The following is an 8,809-nucleotide window of genomic DNA, read 5'->3' on the forward strand; positions in this document are numbered from 1 at the left end:
ACACAGAGAGGCTGTGGCTGCCCCATTCCTGGAAGTGTTCAAGGCCAGGTTGGATGGGTTGGAGCAACCTGGTGTCAGAGACTGAAATGTTATAATTTATGGCTGGAGAAATAAACATCTCTGAAACATCTATCAAGAATCAGTCCATATATATTTCTTTTCCACGGGCCTCCTTGTTTGATACGCGTATTACAGTATCTGCACTGTAACAGGCAAGGTGTGCCAGGGCCTCACCACCCTCACAGGGAAGAATTTCTCCCTAATATCCCATCTAACCCTGCCCTCTGTCAGTTTAAAACCACTCCCCTTTGTCCTGTCACTCCATGCCCATGTGCAGTTACTGTTTGTTTGGTGTCTCCTCTCTGATTAAAGGTGAAGATACTATTGTGGGTCTTGTTAGTTCTGGCTCAATTAATCTACACTGAGCAGTGCTAAAGTGCCTTCCTCAAGCATTTAAGCAGGGTTGTCCTGAGTTAGATGGGGCAGGCACCCCTTGTCCTGTCCTCAGGGGCCTCAGGAGCGCTGGCCAAAAAAGCAATTACACACAATATTCTGCTTCCTTTTAATGTATCATTGTGATGGAAGAAATATGTGCTTTATCTTCTCTTGTATAAACAAAACAATTCTCTTACTTCATCGTACAAGCTTGCAATTATCTTCCCACATTAGATACTTTGAGTAAAGTCTTTTTAAGAACACCTCTCTGTTGCTGTTGCTCTCTCGCTGACAGGCACACACACAAAACAAACCCATTGAATCTCAGGAGTAGAATTATGAGCCAAGCTGATATCTCCCCATCTGTTTTCTGTTTTCCCCTCCTTCCCACTGCCCAATATTGTAGATATGTGATACAGTAGATTTACAGAGCAGGAAGTCACAAGAAGTAGCAACTCAACTTTCAGTGAATAATTCAGTGTCACTTATTCATATCGTCCATGTATATGAAAAATAAAAAAGAGAGATAGAGAACAGCTCCCACAAGGCATTTCTAGCTCTCATATGTTCTCATTCTATTCCTTATCCTGCAATTTATCTTCTTACTTTCAGCAAGCCAGCAATGAAGTAGAAAACCCCTAAGAAATCTTATTCTGACATATCTTTCTGGGGAGTATTCATTTCCATGCATAGCTGCGTAAGCCATGGAGAAGTCTGTGACATCACTGGAGAGCAAACCACTTGACGAGCAGAGCCTGCAGACCTCAAAACAGATAAAAGCAAGTTTTTTCTGGCCTTCTCCATCTGATTTAAAGGTCTGATAGACGCCCAGCGTCAGCACAGTAATCTGCTGAGGTTGGCCCTAAGCCATGTTGTAATGCAGGAAGAGAGCAAACGTTGGAGCATCCTGAGCCAAATTACAACTGACTGTTATTTTGGGACACTAAGCTTTGAAACCTGAATTCATTTAGTTTATTATGATATATTGGAACTTCCTTAAAAAAAAAAAAAAAAGAAAGGAAAAAACCTAACAAAACCCAAGATACTCATTAATTCTGGTTAAATAGAACAGGCAGAAGAAGGCATTGCCTGCCAAAAAGATACACAAACCCCATTATGTCAATAGACCATCTCGTAACCGGAGGTGCATAGCCAGAAGGCTGCTCCTGTTGGCCTGCAGACTCTGGATGAAATTCAGCTCCCTGAAAACATGATAAAACTCTGACTTCAAGGCCAGCCTCAAAAAGTCCCTATGTGGCTCAGAACAATAATTTCAGATTTTCACATTTTACTATGCTACACCCAACGTGGCAAGGTGAGCATTGCCCACAGATCATGGGGCCTCTGCACAAAAATCTCTCAATGCATTTAATGTGTTATTGAAGCAAAAAAAAAAAGCCATTAAAGCATGAAAGTGCCAGCACGTTCCCTACTGTACATTTTCCAACATATTATCCATACTTCTGAAATAATCCCAAGGGTTTTTCCAAGCCCTGTGGGTTCTTGCAGTTAGGAAAATATTAAAAATATTTAGAATCATTAAATTCCAGGAAGTGAAGAAACTGGAGAACAACAGAGTGTTTCTCATGGCTGCCTTGCCTTCTTTGAGTCCCACCTTAAGAAGAGATGCTTCATCTAAGAGAAGAAATAGGCTTAAAATAATAATGAAAATTTAAAAATTATTGGTATCTGCTACATGTAGTATTTGCACATCACTGATATCCCAGTTCTGTAGAATTATAGAAGTGTTCAATAAATGTGCTGATGTGGCCCTGTGGCACTTAGGGACATGCTTTAGTGGTGGGCTTGGCAGTGCTGGGTTAATATTTGGAAGTGATGATCTTAAAGGTCTTTTCCAATCTTAATGATTCTGTTCTATACAGACCTGACACTGGAGAGGCTGTGCACAACTGGGAGGGAGAAAAACAAGAGGCCTCCTCTCTTGGTTTCTGTAACAGCTTGGAAAGATGTCACTGGCCACCTCCACACTGATCCCCACAGGGCTGGACTGTGTAGGTACAAGAGGAAAACAACTCCACTCGATGTGCTCTCCTGCCTAGCATCACACCATTGGCAGCAAAACACCTCCTCAGGCTTTCCTGCAGCTTTGACACTGCACTCTGAAGGTGATTCTACACCTCACCAGCTTCCTCATGTCTGGATGTCACCTTTTCCTTCTGCTTCCTCTGACAGAGACATCCCATTCACCACTGTCTGCTTTGAAACTGCATGTCCAGCAGAGCTTTCCCCCAGTCCATGATGCACGTGCACCTAGAAACCCCAAAACCATATGGATGCACACTTCTCAGTTAGATATTGCAAGTCCATCATCACAATGAGGAATTTTGGGGGGCATATGCCTTAATTTAGTTGCAGTGGTTTTCTAGTTACAGCTGAATAGATAACATGACAAGGCTAGTGATTGTTTCTAGGAGGGAATGGTTTAATATTATAATCAGCAGTGCTCACAGAGGCTCCTTGATAAAGGGCCAGGCAGAGCTGGAGTGGTTTGGATCTGTTTCCTCACCACTGCTGAGAACAAATGTTGCAATATATGTCAGGAGGGTTGAATGGAAAATAATTGCCTTCATTATGCAAGTTCAATGTACAGACATATGTTCCTGGATAAAACACTTTTACAGCCAGCCAGGTCCCTGCTGCTTATTTTCCATAAAATATGAGGAGCAGCATTTTCTACAGGTTTCAGTCAAGTATTTGAAGCAGGCACGCGCTGATTTGTCCTGCAAAGCACACGCACGTTTCTGAGCTCACATGCACGTAGGTTTATGGCTTTCTACAGGAGAGGCAGGTGTGGGAATAGGTCTTGTAGAGGATGTCTGAGCATGCACCAGGACTTTGGCATAGCCAAAGCAGTGAGAAACTGGAGACATGGATTTTATAGGAGACATAGCACATTGTAAAGCAAGACATGTTGGGCTAAATCCAGTTCCTCTTCTTCAGGCAAACTGAGCTCTTGATTTCATTGGGGCTTCTCACTCAGAAAGGGTCAACAAACTCAGCTTTGGGCATTGACGGGAAGAATCAGAGGAGTGATTTCTTTGGTGTGATGCAATAGGAGTTTGTATTCCCATTAGCCCCAAGTGCCTGGAAATCTGGAATTCAAATGGAGCAAAACCTCACTACAAATAAAGATTTTCTTAAAACCAAAGTAGTTTCCACCACTGCTTTTAAAAAGCAGAGTTGCCAGCTACTGAGAAAGTGAGTAAGTGATGCTCTGGCCTGGGAGGATTCCAGCAGGATTAGTCTGGCAGTTGTAACACAATCAAGACCGACTAATTTTTTCATTATTAGTTGTTGATTTTTCTAAGTCTGCTTTTCACAATGGTTTGGCACTGTCCACACTCATCACTCTCCAACTCTGAAGCTGGCAAGCTGACACATTTGCTTCTTTTATTATAGCACAGGGATGGGCTGATTTACACCAGGAGCCCAGTGTGCCGGCAGAGCTGGGAGAAGCGGGAAGACAACATTCCCTCCTCCAGCTGCTGCAGGAGAGATGCTTCATCCATGAGCAGGAACAAATATTTATCAGATGGGCTTTCCAGTCATATGGTCTTAATCCTTGCAGTAATGTGAAACTCCCTGGATGAGGTCATGCTTGTTGAATCCCAGACTCTCCTTTTTTTTTAGAGGCCAGGTCAGGTAGGTGGAAGATGGAGCACACTTATCCCTGTCTGGGGCTGGCCAGGAAAAAACCACAGGGGTTTAGGGACATGATGTGCAAGTACACACCCATGGACACACACAAAGACTTGCTCCAGAGCACACCAGGGCTGCCAACATTGAATTTCCAGCACCAGCACAGGGCACCTGTTGCTCTAACTTTTCAGAACTTGTCAAAATCCAATTGGCAAACTCTCTGAAAGCTCTTTTAAGTAAAAACCCTTCTCAAAAGTGAAGAAAAGAGTATGATAAAATATTTTTTAAAGGTCATTTAAAGGCTCTCTGAGATGATTACTGCTGGGAATACATGTTTAGGTGGCTAAGGTATCTTTGTTTTGCTCATTACCTTTCACTGGCTTTTGGTGCTTTACACCTTAAACTGAAGAACCAGGGAATTCCCTGACCATTTTCCTCCAGTGACTGTTAGAATCCAAAATTGTCCAAATTAGGAATTGTATGTGAATCCTACTGAGGTCTGAGCTCATGGGTCCTGGACAGACCCTTATTATTTTAGCCCAGATGGTACTAAAAAAAGACCATCTCAAAACCATGAGACATCCAATGGTATATTTTAGGAATGCCATGCTTAAGATAATAGTCCAAATAATGTGTCATAGTCAGCAAAACAACGTAAAATACGTTGCTCATCAGTACACAATGTATAGCAGCACCATGTCTAGGCATGAGGTTCTCTTGAGCAGGACTGAACCAAGGGAAAGAACACAACCAAAACATTCTGGGTGGCATTTACAGCTGGAAGGTTTCCCAAACCTCAGACAAGATGAAATTTGAGTCACTCTCAGAAGAACCTGACAACCAAGTAGTGAAGGAGATTGTAAAGGCAGATCATGTCCTTTGTTTTGAACCAGACTTTAGCTGTGCAATTTGCTGTAAGACTGAGTGATTTCTGAGCATGACTAACCCAGAGCAGCCCCTTTACCTGCAGCCAAGCTCAGGCCTCCCATAGATGAGGTGAGTCCCAACCACCAGCCACCAGATTTGGCTTTGGGAAATCTCTCTGCCAGTTTTTTCCATAACTCTTCTTTCTTATGCCACAGGAAGATGTGGGTTTGCCAACAGTTAAAGCCTCTGGGTCCTCGTGTCTCTCCCCCAGGTCTGCAGCAGTGGGAGGACTCCCACATTTGTCTCAGGTCAGCAGTTGGGTCTGCTGGGGTCATATTGTTGAGCAGGTGCACAAGGTCCAAAGGCAGGATCCCAGGCCGAGCCTCAAAAGTACTCACAAAATCTGGGTGAGAGTTTGTAGGAGGAGGTGGTCTGGGGTATAGTTCAAGCTCTGCTCACCACCTCTGCAGGGAAACATCACTGAGCCCCAAACACTCCGCTCAAGAGGGGAAGGTGGCTGGGGAGTCAGAGAGGGGAGAGTCCCTGAGCCTCCACTACCCTGCAGAAACCCACGCCCCGTGGGTTTGAGTGTGTTTTGCTTTCAGCATCTTGTAGTTAACTCCAATAAATAACCGGAGAAGGGAAAAGCAAGAGAAAGTGGTTGATGCTGCAGAATGGGGTTGTTCACCCTCTTCCCTGAGCAGGTCCTTTATTTATTTCACATGTGGGAAGAATCAGCCCTTGGATCTTCAGTTTTCTCCCTCTACCTCATTCCCTTCAAATCCATCAGCCAGGGAGATTAGCAGTGTCACAGGAACCAGACCTTTCTGCTAAATCCCTTCCAGATGTCCAGAGCCACAAACATGTCAGTCACTGACAAGAGCCTAATGACAAGTGCTTCCCTGTTCATTAGTGAGGGCTACTGTTTCCTGGCAGAAAAGCTTTTTCCACCCTGCCTCCAAAAGCAGGTTTTGCAGGAAGGGTTTTTTCTTCCTTCCCCAGAAGCAGGGCTGCTGTCTGATGGCTCATGAGGAGATCTCCATCCCAGCTGGTCTTGAGACCTGCCCTAGGCTCCCCCAGAGCTGCTGCTGGAACACTGGCACAGGGCACCACATCACACTGGCATTTTAGGATCTGTAGAGAGGAAACAAGTAGCAGATCTGTCTCCTGCCAGTGGGGTTTGACAACCCTAGGCTGTGAGGTTCTCCAAAAGTTTGGTGGCATTAGACAGGCATCTTCTGTGTTGGCATTGTCAGCCCCAGGGAGACAGGTAGGAACTCGAGCAGGCACCGAGGTCAGGATGGCTTTGGAGAAAATGAGCAGGTGGGAGGGCTGGCTGGGAAGCAGTTCAGGATAGAACAGAGGGACATCTTCTGACTGTTCCCTCCACCCAAGCAAGGAGAGCTGTGTGGTGGTGTTCTTGTCTTGCTAATGGAGAAGGCTGGGAGCTCTGTGACAAGGGGCTCTCTCAGGCACAGAATGCAACAGGATTTTGATTCCAAGCCTGGCTGCCAGGTCCCTTCCTTTGCCCAAAGACATGTCATGGGTTTCTTGACCTGTTGCAATACATTAAATTTCATAACTTTCTTCAATTGCATTTTGATCAGCTTGTGATTGCTGTGTTGGATTTGTCCTATACCCTCATCTCCACACAAGCTCAAGATGTACCTTGTAAGCTAAATTATCCTCAAAAAAATTAATACTGTCCATTGTGGAGATTCCTGAAGGTTATATTTTTCCCTCCTTTCATTGCAGTTAATGGATAGAATTTTAAAAGTACAGCTGGACAGGAAAGACCGTTTCTTCCATGGAAAGTGTCAGTCTCCTTACTGGGATGGGCAGGCAGGATGGGCTGATGCAACATCCTTGCCATGCTCCCAACCACACCACCACAAGGAAATGTTATTCAGCAGTTCATCCCACCTTGGCACAGAGACTGCAGTGAGATGCCAAGCCAGAACTTGTGCTGAAGTCTCTGAGAACTGCTCCTTTAGTGCAGCTGCTTATTAACATGACCCTACTTGGGGAGGTTTCTTCCTTTATCCTTTGAATTATGAAAACCATTCCAAAACTTGATCCCCATGAAGGCTGGGCATTGTGTCAGCTTTAAGAAGCTGAAAATAGTGATGGGTTCTTTGCAGTGAACAGAAAAACCCACTTGAAGTCTGTCATTTAGATTTATGAATATGAAGTCTGCTCTTTTGACATAATCTTCCTGATTTAAGCTTGTGGTTTCTGCACACAGTTTCCATTAAAATTAATGTAAGTCATCTGAGCAAATCTCTCCCAGGTTGACAGGATGAAATGTTCAGCTCCTGGAGATTTATTCCTTGTTTATGGGCTTCAGAGCTGACCTGTGCAGGAGCCAGCCCACAGCCTGTGTTGGAGCTCAATAGGACCCTCAGTGATGGGGTACAAGATGCCCTATCTGGACACCCAAAGCACTGAGAATGTTGGCAAACACCTCTGGAAACTGCTCCTGAATACAGCCTCAGAACAAGCACCAGATATTCGCTAGATAAACCAAAAAGTCAGCCCTTGCTCACTTCTTTGTGCTGCAGAGATGTCATGGGTTGAGATGTTCTGCCTGGTGTAAAGCCAGCTTCACCATCAGCATCACTTCCACAGCAATGTACCATAAATGGGTGAAGCAGAAAATACAGCAACTCAGCAAAAATCCCAAACAATGAGGTTTGGTTGCAAAACAGCACAACCATGTGCTGTAAAAGAACACAGATATCTCCTCAGAGACATCAGTGCCCCATTTTAACTCAAATCCACTAGTTGTGCAGAGAATAGCTCACATCACATCCATTTGAAAAGCAGCTGGACGCTGAACCCTTCCCAGATTCACATCAGCCAGGCGAGCCCAACATGGCCAACACTGCTTGGAACCAGTCCTCCAAATTTCCTGAGATAAAACCACTAGAAGATGTGTCTGTGTGACAGTGAGCCCACAAGTGCTGACTCAGCCCATTGCCTCTCACACAGTTCCTGGTGATGATTTATTTCCTTTTTCCTCCACTGCTACCAGATCCTTGGCCCCAGGAGAGGACCTGTTGGGTGCTTCATGTTTTCCCTGAGGGAATTTGGGGAAACTTGTCTCCCAGAGCCCTCTCCCTCCTCTCCCTACCTGGAAGGTGGGTTTGCTGTCCATCCCCCCACCCTTTCCCATGCTTCCTGTTCCCTTCCCCAATGCCCTGGGGAGTTGCCTCATAGTAGCTGTTCCTTAAAGGAAATGGATATAAAGGAAACCTCACCAAAACCCCAGAAATCCGCAAAATTGGGGTCCCCTGTGCTAATATAACAGCATGTTTCCTTTTCCTTGAGCCCTGTGCATCCCCAAGCCTGTACCCACCAGACCTGCCACCTAATGCCTCCCAGTACCTCCCTCCTGTCCACCTCAGGCTGCCTCCACCTCCCCTCTTCCTCTCACAGCTCATCTCAGTGATGGGGACTTTGGACCCTGACTGCAACTCTCCTAAGGTGCAGACAAGTATGGTGGGCAGCACAAGTGTCATGTTATTCCTCCCCCACGAAGGACAAAACCATGCAATTCTTTTCCAGTAAGTGATATGATTGGTCCAGAACTCATGGGAACCCCCAGGCACCGGTTCCAGCCTGGGGAGCGAGGTGGGATGGAAACACAGAGACGCTGAGGGGAAAAGGAGATAGGTTAAACCAGGAAGCAGAGAAAATGTCTAGTTTTGAGACTTGTAACAGTGGTTATTCATTTTCCAGTAAGTTTATACTGCTCTCAGCCAAAATAGTCATTGTAAAAAAATGGTGTTATGAGCCCTGGAGGATTTACATGAAGTGTTCATGTCAGAGCACTCATGTGTGGGAA

Source organism: Corvus brachyrhynchos, unplaced genomic scaffold (assembly GCF_000691975.1).
Source record: "Corvus brachyrhynchos isolate BGI_N302 unplaced genomic scaffold, ASM69197v1 scaffold54, whole genome shotgun sequence".
Lineage (NCBI taxonomy): Eukaryota > Metazoa > Chordata > Aves > Passeriformes > Corvidae > Corvus > Corvus brachyrhynchos.